Source organism: Lissotriton helveticus, chromosome 4_1 (genome assembly GCF_964261635.1).
Source record: "Lissotriton helveticus chromosome 4_1, aLisHel1.1, whole genome shotgun sequence".
NCBI classification, from domain to species: domain Eukaryota; kingdom Metazoa; phylum Chordata; class Amphibia; order Caudata; family Salamandridae; genus Lissotriton; species Lissotriton helveticus.
Window position 1 is genome coordinate 63,739,950 of NC_136063.1, and position 19,038 is coordinate 63,758,987.

General features: G+C 47.1%; 1 protein-coding gene across 2 annotated transcripts in view; it reads left to right on the forward strand.

Annotated features, from left to right (window-relative positions):
• Positions 1-19,038, forward strand: part of LOC144828319 (uncharacterized) — a 125,484-nt gene that overhangs the window by 36,767 nt on the left and 69,679 nt on the right. The gene's annotated exons all lie outside the window — the stretch shown is intronic.

Here is a 19,038-nt window from a genome sequence, read left to right on the forward strand (position 1 = left end):
TCTAGGGGGGTGGCCATTCTGATTCATCGCCGGGTGGCATACGTCCATGAGAAACAGTGGGTTGACCCGCTGGGTCGATTTATTTTTGTCAAGGGCATGGTGGGCACTGAATCTGTGGTTTTTGGGAGTGTCTATGCCCCCCCTCCCCTGCAATGGGCCCTGGCTGAGAAACTTTTCGCGGTGTGGGAGGACATTCCTGATTCCTTGGCGATGATTGGTGGTGACTGGAACGACGTACTGAATGCGAATATGGACCGCCAGCGGCGCCGAGATGTGAATGTTGCTGCCCCCCCCCCCTGTCCGCACCAGACTACATGCTTTGACTGAGGGACTGGGTTGGTCGGATGCCTGGAGGCACATGCATCCTACCGCGCGTGAATATACGTATGTCTCCGCTGTGCATGGCTCCTACTCGAGATTGGACTGTATATTTGTGCCTAGTGGCTGTCTGTGTAGAGTGAAGAGTGCTGTCATTTTGCCTAGGGGTCTGTCCGACCACTCCCCAGTGTCGGTTAGGGTGGAACTCCGCCGACAGCGCCAACCGTTTCGGTGGAGGATGTCCTCGTGGCATCTACAGCAGCCGGCCTACGTGACACACTTACGGGAAGCGCTGGATCTCTATTGGCGAGAGAATCTTGTAGGGGACGTGGATGCCGGGGTGGTGTGGGAAGCCATGAAGCCCACTATCCGGGGAGTGGACATTGCGTGGTGTGCCGCGGCGCGTCGGAAGCGGAGGGAACTGATTACGGACGCGGCCGCGCAGGTGGCAACTTTAGAAGAGCAGCACCGAGTGGGTGGGGGGGAGGCCGAGTTGCGACTCCTTCTTCAGGCTCAACAGGCCTATGCATCCGTCCTTCTAGATGAGGCTAGACAGGCGTGGCTGGCTACGCGTAGTAGAATATACCAGTGGGGGGACAAATCATGTACAATGCTTCATAGACTCTGCCAACGCCATCTCCAGCCGCTTGCGCTGCCGGGACTCACGTCTGCCGACGGTGAGGTCATTACTGATCCAATCGAACTGGCGGCGAGTTTTGCCGCTTACTTTGCTACCCAATACGCCCCTTGCGACCGCCTGTCCGCTGACGAGGTGATTAAATTTATTGAGGACCTGCCCCCCAAGGCAGTGTCTGAGGAAGCTAGGCTGGCGTTAGATGTACCCCTTACGGCTGAGGAACTAGGCGATGCCCTGGGACAGCTAAATACTGGGAAGGCCCCTGGTCCGAGTGGCTACCCGAGTGAGTTCTTTAAAATGTTTCATGTACAGCTGGGGCCCCATTATCACCGCGCGCTTGAGGCTGCGCGTGAACGGGGCTCTCTGCCCCAGGACTGGAGGCACGCCGAAATTGTGGTCTTCCAGAAGCCGGGTCGACCCCCGGAGAGGCATGACTCGTATCGTCCCATCTCTTTACTCAATCTTGAGGCTAAAGTTCTGGCCAAAGCTCTGGCGAATCGCTTGTCCCCACATATCACAGATCTTGTTCATCCGGATCAGGCCGGGTTTATGCCCCATAGAGCGACGCGACATAACATCAGACGCGCACAGGCGGCGATTGACGCGGTGGGAGCTACGGGAGAGCGAGCGGCTTTGTTGCTCGCGGACATTAATAAGGCCTTTGACTCTGTCAGCTGGACCTACCTCTTTGCGCTGTTGCCCCGACTCAATCTAGGCCCTGTTTTCCTGTCCTATATCCGGCTACTATACACTGATATTACGGCCTCGGTGCGGGTTGCAGGGGCAGTGTCGGAGACTTTTCCGATTGGTCGAGGGACTCGACAGGGATGCCCACTCTCCCCCTATCTCTTTGCTTTGCTTATGGAGCCACTAGCTGCCTGGGTGCGCATAGATGCGCAAATGCGGGGGTTTGTATGGAATGACAGCTTGACTGATAGAATTGCGCTGTACGCGGACGATGTCCTTTTCTTTCTTACTGATCTGCAGCGTTCGGGACCACGCGTACTAGAAATTATGCGAATATTAGGAGAGGTCTCAGGTCTCTTTCTGAACCTGCGTAAATCTATCCTCTGGGTGCTGGATGGAAGTGATGTGGCGGATCCTTGGGCGCTGGAACTACAAGTGGTTACACACGGCCTGCAATATTTGGGAGTATTCCTGTCGAGATCGGCCGACGTTGCTTGGGAGCGTAATGTCGTCCCAGTTTGGGATCGAGTACAGTCGGATGTCAAAACTTGGTCTCGGATGCCCCTCTCGATATTTGGCAGGTCCGCCATTTTTAAGATGGTGGCGCTTCCACGTCTCCTGTACCAGTTGCAGAACCATCCGTATCCGATTACACCCCAGTGGTTCCGACAGGTTAATTCGATCTTAGGCCGTTTTCTGTGGGCTGGGGGGACGGCCAGAGTGGCACTTCGTACGTGCTTCTTGTCCACCTATTGTGGTGGCCTGGCCACCTCGGACCTGTTGTCCTATTACCAGGCCGCACATCTGCTTATCCTGAACGACTGGTGGTACAGCGACAGGGGGGATCCGGCTTATGCCCTGGAACGCTCCTTGATGGGCGACAACCCACTCCACACAGTGCTTTACTCGGCCCGCTTGCGGCGGGATCTGCCGAGAGTGACATGCCTTGTTTTTGCCATATGGAGACAGGCCTTGCGCCGTATGGGCTGGTGGGGTCGCCTGACCGCGGAGACGCCGCTATGGCGTAACGGGCTATTGCCTGAGTTGTCGGCGTTGACGGGATTCGAGGGCTGGGATGCGATAGGGATTTCGCGACTGGGGAATGTGATGTCCGGTACGACGCTCAAGTCCTTTCAGGCACTTAGAGCTGAGTTCGATATGCCCCAATCCCAATTCTTTCGGTATTTACAACTGCGCCATGCATTGTGGCCCAGCATCGCCAACTTGGATTCCCTCCCCGACTTTAGTCCCATCGAGGCGAAGGTCTTTATGGGGGATCTGGGAGAGAAAAAGGTCTCTCGCATCTATCAGACTTTGGTCACTCATTGCTCCTCCACCCTTCTTCCGTTAAAGGCGACTTGGGAAGCTGATGTTGGCCCCCTCGATGAAGATGACTGGAGGGAGGCTCTGGAGTCCCCTAGGGGAGCAGCCATTGCTATGCGGCTTAGGCTCATTCAGTTCAAAATTCTCCATAGGGCCTACTTCACCCGTGAACGATTGTGGAAGGCTGGCCTGATTGAGTCCCCGGAGTGTTTGCGCTGTGGAGATGCCGTGGGCAGTTTGCTTCATACATTATGGTCATGCCCGAGGTTGGTGGGCTTCTGGAGCGGTGTGTGGGACTGCCTGTCGGAGGTATTGGGTTGGACTCTTCCTCGCACCCATCGCCTAGGCCTGCTCCACGTTTTAGAGGGAGTTGGTGGTAATGTATATAAACGGCACTTGCTGCTTCTGGGTCTGGTAGTGGCCAAAAGGGACTTGGCCCGAGCCTGGAAGGATGTGAGGCCCCCCCCCCCTGGGTGCATGGAGGGCCGAACTGGACTTTTGCATGGGCCTGGAACGGCCGATCTTTGAAGCACGCGGTTGCCCCCGCAAACATTTCAAGATATGGAAGAAGTGGGCCGAGTATAGGGGGTTGACTCTTGACCCTCCAGCGGCACTGGAAGAAGACCTCTAGACTTGTGTTGTTGGCTAGTTCTTGCATTGTGCTACAAATCTTATTCCATGATGTGACACAGCGGCGATTAATACACACGTGCTAAGGGGTGGGGTGGGATGTTGGGAGGGAGTTGGGAGGAATGGGTAGTTTGGGTTTGAAAAGGTGGGGGAAGGCATAATAATGTTCCTATATATCTGTCTTTTCTGGATTGCTTAGCTGGACACTTGGTTCTGTACTAAAATGGAGAATTGATGCTTGGTGGTGTTCTCCTGATTGTGGGGAGCCACGCAAATTGCTTGCTTATTCCTACCAATAAAATTTGTTGTGAAAGAAAAAAAAAGGGCCCGGACACCAGATTCAGCTTCTGTCTCCTGAGCCCTCGCTGAGGAGCGATACAGCCCCCACCTGTATCCTCGACCCTTCACTTACTTCCTGCCTCACAGTGCCCGGCTCGGCCTGGCTCTGCCTACGAGTCTGCCAAGAGTATGTTATGATTCTAGTTATCAGTCCAGCCCTCCTTCTCTGCATTCCTAAGCTACTGAACCGCATCAATAGTTTCCGTCATTGTCTAGCCTTTACGTCTCCATGTAGGAGAAATACTGCATTTAACGGTCATTTAATATTCTTCATCACGCACTACATGTAGAATAATGCATGCTCCAGTCCTAGAGTTTGTTAGCCTCTCCCCTCCTGACTCTTAGTTTATATCAACATGTCCTCTAAACATTAGATACTAGATAGGGTTTAGGTACATGTCGCCCTGACTCTCCAGACTTCAGTCTCTACTCCTAGCACAGAGTTCATAGCCCCCAGCTTCTCCTAGTAACACATCATTGTCAGTTTGCGCGCACCATTAGGTCAGAGGTCCCGGCTCCTTAGGTAGCCCCCTCCATGTTTCCGCCCCATTTATGACATATTCTGTTACGTTTACATCACATGTCCATGTATACGCCTCCTGTTACACCCACTTTCACCCTTATCTTTCGCGACTGCTATTGACCACACCCACTGCTCCGCCTATTGTAATTCACTGTAATGCAATTGTTTTAGTATATATACTTTTGCACTGTTATTAAAGTTGTGCTAGCTAGCCATCCCAGATCTTGTCCGTGCAGGTTGTCCTGTTCCTGTCCTTTATGCTGTATTAAACCTGCAAACTCCTACTACCTCGAATCTTGACTCTTATTTATTGAGCTATCTGTTATTCATATATTCATTCAAAAATAGAGGTATTATTTATTTATTTACCACATAATGGTGCCCGAACAGGAACTTGCCCTTTCCCCACGCACCGGTGAAGCCACGCCGGCCCCCTGACCCTCTGCAGCCGTGACGGAACCATACCGTGCACGTGCAGATATTTCTGCTCCAAGTATCCCTCAGGCCCACGGAGGAGACGGAGGTGGCGGTCCAGCATCCAGACGAGGCGGTGGAGGAACGCGGTGAGTCCCGACCAGAGCCCAAGCCGAGAGTCCAAGGTCCGAGGTATCCGGAGGCCCACCCGTAACTGAAGTCCGAAGTTCGTCCGTCCGGCGTCGAAGCAGTCCAGTCCAGTCCGAGGCCTTCCGTTCTTGCTGCCCGGTGAGTACCGTTGCTGGGGTAGTATCTAGACAGGGTCAATCTAATTGACTCTGGTCCGTGGGTTTTGGTGGTACACAGACCCAAAACGAAGTGTCCACTTCGGTGGATGCGGGTCCTGACGTGTCTCTTTATGAGACCGGTAAGTTTCGTACTGTTTTAGCAGTGCATCTAGTTTCTGTTCTAGTCAGTTCTGTTCTCGAGAAGATTCATGTATTCTGTTTTCAGTATTCCAGGTAGTATTCTGTTCGAACTGTTATTTTAAATGTTCTTCATGTATTTTTAATGTCGTGGTACGAAAGTGGTGTAGTTATCGTGTTCATTGTGTATTGTATTGTGTCTAGATTACAGTTCAGTCATGCCGCTATTTTCCAAACTACGTCAGTTGAAAACTAGAAAAGGTCTGTTAGAAGCAGCAGTTCCTGTCCCGCCTAGGGACAGTCCAGGTCACTTTATGTATCAGAAGCATGGCATAAGTGCCATATTATATCTAGATTTATGGGTAGAGTACACCAAAGAGTTAGAAGAAAAGTATAGATGGCCTGTATCAGGCACATGGGATGCCGAGTGCATCATGCGAGTAGAAGAAGCATTATGGAAAAAGAAAGCCAGACAGTCACAGAAAGATGCCATCGAGTTATGGCGCAAAGAATCTCATAAAAGAACCGAAAAAGAAATCAGAAAGTCAGAACTAAGTAGAGAATCCTTAGAACGAGCCCAAGAAAGGGAACTAATCGAGATAGGTGAACGAGTTAAAATCGAACAGTCAGACAGACAGAGGCATGCCCTCATTAAGGGTATGTATCCTCTTCTTGCCGAGGGCTTGCCAAAAGCAACCCCGGAGGCATCCAGTAATTTTCCGCCACCCTTAGTTCCGATCAAGCTACGTCACAAACCGACCGCAGCTGATATTTTTATTTCGTCCTATTTGGACGACACAGTCCCAGAATATGCAAATCCGCCAGCTCCTGTAAATAATGTAAATCCTGCTCCTCCAGTCACCGGAGTACCTGCTACGGTACCCCCGGTCCAGCCCACATTACAATTTCCCGCCGCGCCAGTACGAAGAGTATCAGTCGACGATTCCAGTTTAGGGGCCGCAGGAGGAGGTCCTCCTGGTACCCCGCCACCACACCAACGAGTAACGTTAGTCGAGTTACATGAATGTGCGTTACAGCGTACGCCCAAATATAAGTCCGTTGCAGATATCCGACGAGCTCTTACTGAATGCCGCTATGATCCAGTTGCAGGTGATGATAGTACAGTTATATATTCCATCCGTGTAAGACGGGTGACCGGGTATTTGGACACCCTACCGAATATGAAAGAAGATCTAGACAGAATATATCGTTTCATCCGTACAGGGGATGATCCAGAAAGTATTGGCGAAGCCATGTCTCAAAGGAAAGCTGAGATCCAGCTCATGTTATTAAAGTTTCTGATTAATTGTTTAATAAGAGAACAAGATTATCCGACCAAAGATCCGGCCGAAATGAGAATCCTGACAAGGTGGAGTGATAATATAGCCGAGGGTAAACACAGAACTATCAGTAGTATAGAGAGTATGTACAAGAGAATTCGTAAAGAAATAATAAAGTTACACGAACAACGCAAAGAAGCACAAGTAAGCGAGAAAGAGAATGACTCTTCTACTGAAGAGGTAGAGGACGAGAATACCGCCAGAATAGCGTATGTAGGAAAATCTAGATTTCCAGACCGCCATTTACGCCTAGAACACAAGTCAGTTCTTCATTACCCAGCACCAGAACAAGGTTCTCTGGAACAAGTATTTCAAGCTACCGATCACATTCTGAAATCACGAATCGGTTATAGTGAATTAAGTACTATGCATGAACAAGAACTAGCCCGATCAGCAGTCCGATGGATTACTGATTCTACCACATTTCCAGACGAAATAGTGGCACAAATGTTTCTGAAACTGCCCCCAGCCGAGCAACGACTGGTGGGTATGTATATGATCCAGCACCTCATTACATTGTATGAGGGTCAACATTCTGATCCAGGTCCGTTACATGATGTCCTGAACGAGTTACTCCAGTATAGATGGAAAGGTTTAGGTACCGATTTAATTAGTGTCATTCTAGAACAGCGCCACAAATATAGAACGTTTTTAAATCCGCATTTTGTTCATGTCTCACCTCCAGAAAGTAAACCCTTTTACATAGACAGACAGAATCCATTACGAGAAGTACACCCAGTTAGGACAGCGGATGGTGAAATGCAACGAGTATTTGTTTACACCCCAGTTACCAAGATGGAACTCTTAGAGATGAAGAAATTAATTCCCTGTCACGACAAAGATCCAGCAGGGTTCCACCGAGAATTAAAAGACATGCTCCGTATGGGAGAATACACGTATCCAGATATAATTAAAATATTAAAAGTCCTGTTGCCTGCGGGCATATACGAGAAACTCAAGGAAAAAGAATGGGAGGTGGGAGAGAAAAAGATCGATTGGGCAGTTCTAGAAGCTGAAGATAAGATACGAGTACCAGGTACCGGTCTTGGAGAGAAATGTAAAGAATTACCAGAATTATTGATACAAGTTTTGCCAAGATTATTAGCCACTAAAAAGGAAGACTGGGATGCAATCTCAGCCTGTAAACAGAAACAAGACGAAGATACTAGTGATTTTTATTCTAGATTTGAGAAATGTTTTAGCATCAACAGTGGTTTGAAGACGAGTAGCGAGTCATACCCTCATCTTTTTGTTACTAAACTAGTCGAGAATTCGAGTCCACAAGTTAAGAATAGAGTTTTGAAAGTCGAAAGTACCTGGCAAGCTAATACCCCGTCCCAAATGTTACAGATGCTTCAGTATCACCAGAATAGAATCAGAGAAGAGCAAGATCATGAAAGGAAACGTATGAAAGACACGAAAATGAAAGTACTAGTTGCACAATCTGTTCCTCAAGACAGTCAGAAGAGGGGTACGAATCAAGCCAGTCATCCTGCAGCTCCCGTTAAAGGGACCTGCAATTATTGTAAACAGCCAGGTCACTATATAAACGAGTGTGCAGTTCTGAAACACAATATAGCTACCGGTAAGACTAAAGAAAGACCACGTCCGCCTCGACAAGAACAAGTTTCACAGACTTCTCAGCCACAGAATGCACAACAGACAGTTCCAGCACCGCAGCCTATTGCTGCAACACAGCATGTTACACAGCAGATGTACCAGTATGCACAGTCCGAGTATCCAGAGTATCAGCCATATTCATGAAACAGCCTAGAGAGGGAGGTAGGCTTGCCTCTCATCGAGATACCTGTAGATCAAGAAGGTCCCTATGTTCATAGTCAAGTATTAGGGAAAGACAGAAAGTTCCTGATTGATACAGGGGCAAGTAGGACGACCATCAGTCACGCCGAAGTTCCAGGGGCTCCGCTCTCAGGCTCTAGAAATGTTTCCCTTGGATTTTCAGGAAAGCCTATTGTAAACGAGATATCTAAGCCAGTTACTCTAGAAGTAGGTCCATTGTCCCGAACTACTGATCTATTGCTTACGAAGTCATGTCCAGAAAATTTGTTAGGCATTAAGACACTGAAAGAATTAGGTGCAGTTATTTGCTGCTCCCCAGAGGGAATACGATTGTTCCTACGTGACTTCAAGGGTCACTATGTATTACGAGATTTTGATCCGAGATTGTCTAATGTTCCGCAGCATCTATGGGCGCAAGGTCCAACTGATGTTGGTTATATGCAAATCACACCCCATCGTGTGACTCTTAAGCCAGGTGTAGTGTTACCACGAATCAGACAGTACAGATTGCCACCTGAGGCTGTAACAGCCTTATCCAAAATTATTGACGAGCTCATCGTTCAAGGAGTAGTTGTAGAAACTGACTCCAATGTATGTAATTCTCCGATCATTCCAGTCATGAAACGTACTGATCCAAATGCACCCCCAGTATATCGATTAGTGATTGATCTTCGAGAACTCAATAAATGTATTATTCCCCAGTACCCAGTTGTCCCAGATATTTCTTCCCTATTGACAGCCATTGATCCCGAAGCCTCATTTTTTTACAGTCATAGACCTCAAGAACGCGTTTTTCAGTGTCCCCATTCATCCAGACAGCCAGTTTCTTTTCGGATTTTGTTTAAATGGAAGGAGCTATATGTTAACACGAGCTCCTCAAGGTTTCACAGAAAGTCCTAGTATTTACAGTCAAGCACTTAAGAGACAACTAGACAACATTCACATGCCAACTGACACTGCCCTGCTCCAGTATGTCGATGATCTACTGATCACAGCCCGTTCTGAACGTGCTTGCGAGCGAGCATCACTTACAGTCTTGTATTTCCTTGCCGAGATGGGGCACAAGGTGTCCCCTTCGAAGCTTCAATTCTGTGTCCAGCAAGTGATCTATTTAGGCCACTTACTGTCCAAGAGGGGTAGGCAGTTGACACCAGACCGTATCCAGTTAATAGTGAGTCTTCCTCAGCCCAAGACCCAGAAGGAGGTACGTGCTTTTATCGGCCTCACTTCTTACTGCAGACAATGGATTCCTCAGTATGCATTTCTAGCCAAGCCACTGATACAGTTAACGACACAGGAGGCAGCCGTATCGACTGTCCTCCCTTGGACATCTGAACATACACTTAGTTTCAATGAGTTAAAGAAAGCTCTATGCCAAGCTCCAGTTCTAGCTACACCGAACTACAGTAAGTCTTTTACACTTTTTGTCACAGAACGGGAAGGTACAGCATTATCTGTTCTCACACAAGATCAAGCAGGACAATACAAGCCCTGTGCTTATTTTTCGAGCACACTAGATCCTGTAGCCCAGGCTCTGCCTGCGTGCCTCAAGTCAGTTGCAGCCACAGCACTAGCTATCAGACAAAGTGATTCCATAGTATTAGGACACTCCCTGACAGTACAAGTTCCACACTCCGTGGAAGTTCTTTTAAACCGAACACAGACTCAGCACTTGACAATTGCACGTTTGACAGGTTATGAACTGACACTGTTCCAGCCACACATAGAAATCAGACGCTGCAACGTTTTAAATCCTGCTACACTGTTACCGTCAGTTACTTCGAATTCTGCCACACACGACTGTGTGGAAGTAGTTAACACTATGACTAAGCCAAGACAAGATCTGACAGATATTCCATTACCAGATCCCGACCTGACACTTTATGTGGATGGTTCATATATGAGAACGAGTACAGGAGAACTAGTAGCCGCGTATGCAGTGACTACAGACACTGAAGTTATAGAAACACACCGTATTGACACTCTGTCCGCTCAAGCAGCAGAGCTAGTTGCTCTGACCCAAGCCTGCATACACGCCAAGAACCTGAAAGTTAATGTTTACACAGATTCACGTTACGCATTTGGAGTCGTACACGACTTTGGAGTGCTCTGGCAGGAGAGAGGTTTCATGACTTCTCATGGAACCAAGATTCAGCATGGTCTCCTTATTCAAGCTCTGTTAGATGCCATACATTTACCGACATCTATTGCTATCATGAAGTGCAAAGCACATACGAAAGTTACTGACATTATTTCTCAAGGTAATGATCTAGCAGATCGCACAGCCAAGCTTACAGCACAGACTCCAGACATTCCAGTTAATCCGACACAGACACATACTCCAGATCCGACTACCTGTATGACAGTTAAGGACCCCACTCAAGATGTCATAGATATCCAGTTACATGCTACTCCCGATGAAATCAAGAAATGGTCCGAACAAGGAGGGGTCCAGACAGATCAGGGATGGGTAACGAAGAGAAAAGCCACATGGTTTCTCCCCGACTCAATGGTTCAAGTCATTATCAATACCGCACATAGTCCTGCACACTTAGGAGAAAAAGCTATGTTAGACAGTATCCAGAACATTTGGTTCAACAAGCATTTACGAGCTGCAGCCAAGCAGAAAGTCCGTACCTGCATGATCTGTTGTCAGTTCAATCCAGGTAAAAGTGTCCCGGTGGAACAAGGTGGATTCCAGCCCCCTGACCACCCTTTTGAAGTCCTCCAGATGGATTATATTCAGATGGAGCGATGTCGAGGTTTCAAGTATGTCCTTGTAGTTGTATGCGCTTTGTCCAGGTGGACAGAGGCATATCCAGTCCCAGATTACACAGCCGCGACCACTGCCAAGCAGTTGGTTCGTGAATTCTTCCCCCGCTACGGACTCCCAAGAGTCGTATATTCTGACAACGGCCAGCCATTCTCATCTGAGCTTATGAAACATGTTTCTCTTCTGTTAGGGTACCAGTGGAAGTTTCATTGTGTACGCCATCCAGAAGCAGCTGGTCTAGTAGAGAGACATAATCAGACCCTGAAAATCCGCATCGCCAAAGTATGTAAAGAGAAAGGTGTAGACTGGTTAGTAGCTCTGCCAATCGCTTTGTTTTATATGCGCATGGTCGCACATTCCAGATCAGGTCTGTCCCCGTATGAGGTCGTATTCGGCCGCCCCCCAAACATGTGGGGTACACCTAGACCTCGAAGTATTACAGATGTTTCAAGTAATATGCTGACAGATTACCTAGCTTCCTTGATGTCTGCCCTACACTCTTGTCGTTCACAGGTTGCCGCCGCATTTCCAGACAATACCGAGGTGGCACCGCATGAAATCGTTCCCGGATGCATGGTTCTTGTCCGGAATTTTGATCGTTCAAGTCCGCTGGAGCCCCGCTGGAAAGAACCCAAACAGGTCCTCCTGGCCACCCGTACTGCCGTCAAGTTGGAAGGCAGGAAGGGCTGGGTCCACCTGTCACATGTGAAAAGATTTTACGGACTAAAACCTGTTTCAAAGAACATTTCCGAGGATTTTAAGGATTGCCAAAGTACTATTCTTAAGGACTGTCCCGCAAAAGACAATGATACAGATTCCTCCCCGTTAGAGAAAACTCCGCAGCAGGAGTATAAGCTTAAATTAAGGTCTAGTAAAATAAGTCAGCCAGTTTGATTGTCTAAGTCCTCCCCTAGGTGAAACGGTTAGACCGGTTTCTGACATGTATATAATAGACCCCCACAGAGAGAGAGTTAGAGAGAACTCTAAAAGTTGCACTATTATTTTATGTTTTCTGCTATATCTCAGCCTTATGATTACCTGCACATGTTATGCATTTTATTTGTATTTTCCAGTTTCTCATGTAAATAAGTCTGCTAATGTTACAGTAGAGCACACGTTTAGTGATCTGCCTCCTCATGAACTTTCTTATCGTCTTGCTATGCGTAATAATTCCTTTATCCGCATGTTACATTATTCACACCAGACCAGCAATGCCACTAATTGTTGGGTGTGTGGTCGACTCCCCCCTTTCCAGACCCCGAAGGGAGTTCTGCCACTGTTTCCTTATCCATTTTCACATAATGGCTCATGTGGAGCCTGGTCCATGTTAACGTCATCCTCAAATGATATGTCCCTTCTGAACAGTACATGTTTTCCAGACAAGCAAGGTCTTCCCCACAGAACAGGGTTAGATCTAGAAAATGAAGTTTATAATTTGGGTAATTATTCTTCGAATTTCATGGTTCTGAATGTTCAGTCTGATCCTATTCCAGACTTACCTGCCATTTCAGTACTACCAGTCAAAGGCGAATTATGTGTCCGAAATAATGGTTCCGTACATGTAGGCCATAGTGATTGTACTACTATTGTCAAGTATAGTGACAGTAGGAAATCTATTTTCAAAGCTTCACGTCATTCTTATTTTGTTTGTGGTCAGACCGCATATGTTCGTCTGCCCCTCGATTGGGAGGGAACCTGTTACATTGCCTTCCTACTGCCACCAGTTTTTCTAGCCCCACCTGACTATCATAGGAATTCCCACCTAGTACATACTAGACACAAGAGAAATCTCCCGATTGTCGATTATACTGAAACTGCTCTAGAGCAATACATAGATATCAATAAAGGTGTCTTCCCCTATTTAGGTACTGTTGTGAATAGTAAACTGATACGTAGATTAACCAGAACCCTCGAAGCAGTAGTGATTGAGACTACTTCTGCTCTAGGTAACTTAACTGAAGAACAATCCTTTATGAGAATTGTCGTGCTCCAGAATCGTCTTGACGTCATACTGGCCGATAGGGGCGGGGCATGTAGAGTCATCGGATCTAGTTGCTGCATTTTCATTCCTAATAACGCACTGTCTGTTTATTCAGCTATTACCAGACTCCATAATATTGCCCATATGTTACACCAAAATCCAGGCACCTGGACATGGTCCGGTTGGTTTTGGAGTATTATTTCTGCCTGGGGATGGAAAGTGTTGTCCTTTCTAGGTATTGCAGTAGCGATCATATTCAGTTGCTGCCTCTGTATACAATGTGGCCCTGCGATTTGCGGCATTTGTGCTACCTCTTGTATTCCTAGTCCCAAGTCCCGTCTTAAATCCAGTTCCAAGAAAATTCGAGACGAGCAAATGATACTGTATGAAATGATAGATGGTATCATGAATATTGATGTTTCCTGATGGAAACGTAGTGACAAGGAGGGAATGTGGAAAAGTAAATTTTGCCATGTTCTGTGTCCCTACGTGTTCCCCATCTTATGTTATGTATGCATGATTAATATGCATATGTATTCCCCATGTTTGATTAAAGACGCAATTACAGTTGTGTCCATCTCTAGTATGCCAGTTTCCAGTTCTCGTGAAAGCTACGAGTATTAGGCCTATGTAAAGTTACGTTGCCACGTTTCTCAGTGTGCACGTTATTTCATTGTAAAGTCCCCGTTTCTAGGCCTCAAAAGGGCCCGGACACCAGATTCAGCTTCTGTCTCCTGAGCCCTCGCTGAGGAGCGATACAGCCCCCACCTGTATCCTCGACCCTTCACTTACTTCCTGCCTCACAGTGCCCGGCTCGGCCTGGCTCTGCCTACGAGTCTGCCAAGAGTATGTTATGATTCTAGTTATCAGTCCAGCCCTCCTTCTCTGCATTCCTAAGCTACTGAACCGCATCAATAGTTTCCGTCATTGTCTAGCCTTTACGTCTCCATGTAGGAGAAATACTGCATTTAACGGTCATTTAATATTCTTCATCACGCACTACATGTAGAATAATGCATGCTCCAGTCCTAGAGTTTGTTAGCCTCTCCCCTCCTGACTCTTAGTTTATATCAACATGTCCTCTAAACATTAGATACTAGATAGGGTTTAGGTACATGTCGCCCTGACTCTCCAGACTTCAGTCTCTACTCCTAGCACAGAGTTCATAGCCCCCAGCTTCTCCTAGTAACACGTCATTGTCAGTTTGCGCGCACCATTAGGTCAGAGGTCCCGGCTCCTTAGGTAGCCCCCTCCATGTTTCCGCCCCATTTATGACATATTCTGTTACGTTTACATCACATGTCCATGTATACGCCTCCTGTTACACCCACTTTCACCCTTATCTTTCGCGACTGCTATTGACCACACCCACTGCTCCGCCTATTGTAATTCACTGTAATGCAATTGTTTTAGTATATATACTTGTGCACTGTTATTAAAGTTGTGCTAGCTAGCCATCCCAGATCTTGTCCGTGCAGGTTGTCCTGTTCCTGTCCTTTATGCTGTATTAAACCTGCAAACTCCTACTACCTCGAATCTTGACTCTTATTTATTGAGCTATCTGTTATTCATATATTCATTCAAAAATAGAGGTATTATTTATTTATTTACCACAGCCCGACCCCCGGGTTGTGGGCTTAATGGCCGTGTATAGAGGTTGTGTAAATCCCACCTACACTGGGTTGTAAGAAGATACAGGTGCCAACGTTGTAATTGTACTTAATTCCTGCAATAAAAATACATTTAAAAAAAATAATAATAATAAACAATCTTTAAATGGGGTTTTGTAACTTCTATTTGTGCTGCTTAAGGCAGCGCACACAGAAGTTGCATAATGGCAATTTTTTATTGATTGTTTATGTGCAGGAAGGGTCACCTTCCTGCACATAAAAAGTCAATGGCCTTTTGCTAATCGGATTTCTACCGGCACCACCAATATTTTGATGTCCGAACCAGCCCAAAAATAAGCTAAAGCCCTTTCAGGGGTGTTGGATGCCTGGAATTGTCAGTGCGGCAAAGCACAGCGTGTAACACACAGATCAGAGAGTTATAATTCATGTAGCTAGCTCAGTGGGTTAAGGCTTTTGTTTCTGAGATCCTTGTGTTATCTGCAAGTCTCAAGTGACACCTGTTTGAACTATGCAGCTTACTGAGGTATGAACCCAGGGCTTAGCTCAAGCCCACCAGACGCTCCTCTTTGAGGGGTTGTGGTAAATTAAATTTACTTATTACCTCATTTCTGAATTTCTATGCTTAATAAATCATAATTTCTTGTCAATGCAGAGTGAAGAGTCCGTGGTGCTCAAATGAAGGAGGAGAAGACCAATAACTCGAGTTAAGGGGAGCGCTTCCAGCACCAAGCGGGCAAAGGAGCAATCTCTCAAGTCCCTCTTTTGAAGTGGGGGGTGTCTTTATTTTCAACAGCAGAATATTTATACAGTCTTGGTCACGAGGCAAAATAGAGGAACAAACAGGTCGTGGCAGATAGAGGAACAAAGATCAGCAAGAGGAGCAGAGTGTGAAGAAATGGGGGCGTGTCTTAGGCTTCGTGAGGGGACTTGCGATGTGAAATAGTCTGACAGTTGGAACGGGGAGGCTTCCTCATTTGGGGGTTTGTGCTCGTGCTTCATGTCAGAAACATGAACCATCTCTGCGGGGGAGCAGGAACTCATGTACTGGTTTCCCGGACTTGGCAGAAACCACAGACACAGATGGTGAAAATGAGGAAGGCCAGGTGCAGGGGTGTCGTGCTTGTGCTCGGGGTCTTGGGACACCAAAGGGTGAATTAAAAACAAAATTGTGTCGGCTTTTAATGTGGGCAATTATTAATCGCGCAAAGGGGATCGCGCAAAGGGGCATAATTAGATCGCGCAGAGGGCAGCGAAGGGGCATAATTATAGATTTTATTTCCACATTCCCTCCTTGCCCCAGAGTGTACCTACATTATATCTCAATTTGCATGAGATCATTTATACATTCTTGTAACATGATTCTTTCCCTTTCTCTCTGCTGGACAAGTGGTTTAGGAATGCATTTTGCAGCGCATAGACCGCACAGGGCAGGACCACTTGGATGCAAAGGCAGCATCCAGTTATTATCAGGAATATTATACCTGCTGCTGACAGCAGTTGCCATCCCCAGGACGATATTATCTTCCAGAACGAGTCAGACCACGTCCAAGTGATCGTTCTTTTATATCTGACATGGGGCACTAGGAGGTCTCGGTGGTAAGTGGATGGGGCCACAAAGACAGGGGGTAACAGGAATGCTATATAGCAAGTCCCCCCCCCCAGTTCAAGGGCAGCTGCACATAGGCCGTTTGGCCACAGGTGAAATAAGTATGGCGAGATGCTAGAAATGAGGACTTTCCTCTGTCTTCAAAACTTATAGTGGTATGACAGTCACTGCGTCCTAATGGAACAGAGCCATTTTTCTGGATGCACAGGTGTCCTTTTACTGGTGAGACCGAGATGGAAGGGGGACCAGCATTCTTTTTAGGTTTGGTATTTAACATCTTGTAGGACATGGTCATGTTCCCTTGCTTGTATTCTTCACTTTCTAGGACTGTACCGGTCGCCTGAGGATCTCCCTCCTTATTAGGGTAACAGGCAGTATTGAGTACCATGTTTAAATCCCCGCAAGGCCACCCATTCTTGCATGAATTATTTCCGTCAGGGCAGGAGGTGGGGGTAGTATCGTCAGCTGTTATTAGGGCGAACCAGGCTTCACAAGTTCCATTATAAGAGAATGGGAAAGGAAAAAGAGGCATCCCTCCCTTTTTCTGATGAGGTGGGATGCGGCCACATATCCAACAATTGGTGCTATTACTGGCCTGCTGAGTGTGGTGTAGCATCTGTATGAAGGTATTGTTTCGCAAGGCTAGTCTATGGGCTTGTTCATGAGGGGGTAGGTCGTGATAGGTGTGTTCCTGAGTGCTGTTGGGTGTATGAGAGGTGTGTTGTGTTGGAGGAAAAACAGTGTGGAGAATCCAACCAAGACACGTCATAACTGCCATGAGGAAAAATAATACTGTCAAACATATAATAGGACCATTATGTCTTTTTCTAGAGTTCATTTTTTTTTCTCCCACATAGTCAAGGTGTTAAAATCCATTCCCATGCTCCAACCGCTTCACCACTGGACTGACGCCCAATGGACCTAATTAGCCAGAGTCCGAATGACAGACCTTAACTTTGATTTGTAATCCTGTTGTGGGGTTAGTTCCAAAGGCAATAAAGATTGTTCAGTCACAATGTCAGTGGGATTGGCAGGGCCATCAGCAACAGTGTCTTTTTGTCCAAAATGTTTCCGACAGTGGCTTGCGTGGAGCCAGCCCTTCCTGCCCTCGACCTTCACTGCTGTCCGTGTTGTTAGTAGTACGAGTCTTGGCTTCTTCCACCTGGGCTGGAGGGGACTGGTCCGGTCGAAGTTCCTCACGAGGACCCAGTCCCCGGGTCGGATGGCGCGTTCTTCCGGGTTGGTTTTGTCAGGGAAGGTGGCAGCAACCTGAGAACGACAAGATTGGAGTGCAGACATCAAGGAAGCCAGGTAGTCAGTCAGCATAGTACTGTCAACATCAGTTATTCTTTTAGGCCTTGGCGTACCCCACATATTTGGTGGTCTACCAAAGACCACTTCATATGGAGATAAGCCAGTTCTGGAATGGGCTACCATACGCATGTAGAAGAGGGCAACCGGTAAGGCTACCATCCAGTCCACGCCTTTGTCAGTGCATATCTTGGCCAATTTTGTCTTCAAAGTTTGGTTGTGCCTTTCTACTAGACCTGCTGCCTGAGGATGTCTTACACAGTGAAACTTCCAAGTGTACCCTAACAGAAGAGACACTTGCTTCATGAGTTCAGAGGAGAAGGGCTGGCCGTTGTCTGAGTAGATGACACGGGGCAACCCATATCTCGGGAAATATTCTCTTACTAGTTGCTTAGCAGTTGTCGTTGCAGTGTAATCTGGGACGGGATAGGCTTCTGTCCATCTGGTCAGAGCACACACTACAACTAGCACATACTTGTGACCTCTACATCTCTCCATCTGGATATAGTCCATCTGGAGAACTTCAAATGGATGGTCAGGGGGTTGGAATCCTCCCTGTTCCACCTTTGTGCCTTTTCCTGGGTTGAACTGATTACAAATCATGCACGTTTTAACTTTTTGTTTGGCTGCAGCTCTCAAATGTTTGTTGTGCCATATATTCTGTATGCTGTCTAACATTGCTTTTTCTCCCAGATGCGCTGGTCCATGTATGGTGTTTACCATAACCTGTACCATGGCATCCGGTAGAAACCATACTGCTCTTTCAAGTGTCATCCAGCCTTGATCTGTAAGGACCCCTCCTTTTTCCTTCCATTCTAGCAGTTCCTGTGGTGTGGCGTGACTTTGGACATCCTGGATGTCAGAAAAGGGGTCTCGTATTGTATATTGGCGGTGTGGTATACTTAATTCTGTGTTTTCTGCTAACTTGGCTGCACTGTCTGCAGAATCATTCCCTTTTGATATTTCATCTGTTCCTTTTGTGTGCGCTTTACATTTTAGCACTGCGATTTTCTCTGGTAACTGACTGGCCTCTAAGAGGGCAGTGATGAGTGTAGCATGCTGTATTCTGGACCCATGTGATGTGAGAAATCCTCTCTCTTTCCATAATGTACCGAAGTTGTGTACAACTCCAAAGGCATATTGTGAATCAGTGTAGATGTTAACTGACTTTCCTTTTGCTAAGTGACATGCTTGTGTGAGGGCTATAAGTTCTGCTGCCTGTGCCGACAGTATCTCTATCTTGTGTGCTTCTAAAGTGTCTGTATCATTTGTGACGGCATAGGCTGCTGCTAATTCTCCT